This window comes from Antedon mediterranea, chromosome 1 (assembly GCF_964355755.1).
Source record: "Antedon mediterranea chromosome 1, ecAntMedi1.1, whole genome shotgun sequence".
NCBI classification, from domain to species: domain Eukaryota; kingdom Metazoa; phylum Echinodermata; class Crinoidea; order Comatulida; family Antedonidae; genus Antedon; species Antedon mediterranea.
The window spans coordinates 1,893,953-1,896,919 of record NC_092670.1 but is presented as its reverse complement, the minus strand read 5'-3'; positions in this window follow the sequence as shown (position 1 = coordinate 1,896,919).

Here is a 2,967-nt window from a genome sequence, read left to right as displayed (position 1 = left end):
TATATATATATATATATATATATATTCAACTTTATGGATTGGCATCCTATTTGGTGGTATTCATAATTTTGTTTTTAAATACAATTATTATAATATTGGTGGTATCCTTAAAATGTATTTAATTTTAGAAAAGCATTGTTATTGTGCACCCACCATTGATATTTCGATTTCACAAAAGGTTTTCATATTTAATTAGGCAAAAATGAATTTGAATATTTTAAATTATACTTTATTAGCTAGAAATTTAAATAAAGTGTATGAAATTACCGTGTATACAAATATTTACAACTCAACTAATACTGTGATCGATTCAAAATGATTTTTTTTTCATTCAATAAACAACTATAACAAAGCAAGTTCAGTTGCTATTTTTTGTTACGACGCGTCACACTGTTGCTATTTTTTTTGTTACGACGCGTCACACTGTTGCTATTTTTTTTGTTACGACGCGTCACACTGTTGCTATTTTTTTTGTTACGACGCGTCACACTGTTGCTATTTTTTTGGTTACGACGCGTCACACTGTTGCTATTTTTTGGGTGTAATACGCGTCACACTGTTGCTATTTTTTTTACTACACCGTCCGTCTACGTGTAAGTACACACGTAAATTGCATGCATGCCAGGTACTTCATAAATAGATGTTAGTATCAACGACCCTCAAGTTCGTTGATTGTACTTACAACATTTTCAATTATTTATGTTGGTTATGGGGTCAATCATGTCCTCTCAGTACCATGCGGTCTTGCTTATTCAACTTTTCAATTCCAAATCATAGCAAAATGTTAACGAAAGACAAGGATACATTTCCAAATGGTGTATGAAGTTTCTATGTATCCTAGGCCTACTTTTTGATTAGTATAATATTTTAATTGTGCTATAACACCATACCCGTCACCCATCCAAAAAGGCCTACCATGCGAAGTCTAGCACAATTTAAAAATGCGCAAAACTTTTACGTTTATTCCATTTTTTTCTATGATTATGAGGTCGTAACATTTCTAGTTTCTTTATTCATTCATAAAAATAATGAGCATAACAAATATAAATATAAATATAACAAAGTGAGAATGGACAAAAGTGAAGGAGAGCGCTCAACTTAAAAAATATAGATTAGATGTCATCATTGGATATTTGCCTTCACGTGACGTAGGCTACGAGCGCGCGGCATATGCATAGTTGCCATTTCTGGCATTATTATGCTTTTTGGCATTATTTAGAGGCCCACGGCATCTGGCATAATGCCGCGGCATTATTTAGCCGTTTTTAGCATAATCTGGCATAATTTTGTGTTTTTTGAACAACCAAAAAAATAATATACCACAGAACAAAAATAAAATATTTTGTTTAATCTTGCAATTTAATACATATCACCTTACACAATATCATATTGTACAAAACAGATCTGTTCGGGTTTTCCGTACAATAGTTCTTCCATCCTTTTGTTTCGGACTTAAATAGACTCTTCGGAAAGGAAGGCTGCTCGAAAACTACCGTGTGTCCGATATAGGCAGCACAAAAAATCCGAAGAGGCTAGCTATTGGCCAATTATGTTGCTCTATTTCAGAGACCATGCAGGTTATTGGATCCCCAGATATAGAGACAATTGAACGAAAACATTATGAAAGGGGTTTTGTTGTCTCAGTTCATAATTATAAGTGGCCGCACCTCTACCCCAACCCTTGAAATGGCAATTTCCAGTAACTAATTAGAAGCTCTAATTTTAAAAAGAATTTCTTCTAGGAGAATTTGTTTTCCATATTTCAAATTATGTTCCATTTGCATCGTCGTAGCAACCCTATTTTTCCAAATGTTCTTCACCTCTCAGCCCCAGTAGTGACCATGTGGGCGAGGTAATTTTTATTTAATATTAAGTGCCATTTCCGCCCATCGAGCAGCTCTATTTTTCCATTTTTTTTACCTCACCCCCAACCATGGTGGGGCTGAGGTCATGGAGACACTTAATATATATTTTTATTTCCTATTTTAAATTATAATTGCCATTTTCAAAACTACGATGGGCTAAGATCCTGAAGGTACTAATAAATATATTTTTATTTCATATTTGAAATTAAGTGCCATTTCCGCCCATTGAGCAGCTCTATTTTTCCAAATTTTCTTACCTCAGCATCAGCCATGGTGGAGCTGAGGTCCTGGAGACACTTAATATATATATATTTTTTTCCTATTTTAAATTATAATTGCCATTTTCAAACTATGGTGGGCTAAGATCCTGGAGGTACTAATAAATATATTTTTATTTTATATCTGAAATTAAGTGCCATTTCCGGCCATTGAGCAGCTCTATTTTTCCAAATTGTTGTACCTCCAGTCCCAACCATGGTGGGGCCCCGGGTGGGGCTGAGGTCCTGGAGACACTTAATATATATTTTGATTTCCTATTTTCAATTATAGTTGCCATTTTCGAACTATGGTGGGCTAAGATCCTGGAGACACTAATAAATATATTTTTATTTCATATTTTAAATTAAGTGGCATTTAAATCAGCATTTTTCAAAATTTTCTTATCAACCATGGTGGGGCTGAGGTCCTGGAGACACTTAATATATATTTTTATTTCCTATTTTAAATTATAATTGCCATTTTCTAATTATGGTGGGCTAAGATCCTTTCATATTTGAAATTAAGTGCAAAGATCGAGCAGCTCTCATATTTCAGCTCAAAAATTCTAAATTTCCATGGCTGTAACAGGTTTTTTTTTTGGGGGGGGGGGGAGAAGGGTTCGTGGGTTGGTGTTTGTTTCATTTGCAATTACCATTTTCGCACCCCAGATATTTTTAGAATTATTAGTTATTACTCACAAAACTAAAAATACAATTTTTGAACGACATAGGGATACAATTTAGTCCCTATTTTGTGTCAGTTGGGGTTTTACAAACGTTTATTAGACATACAACCGTTGGTGGCGCTGTTTAGGGCCAAATTTTGGGGATCTGGCATTATTTTT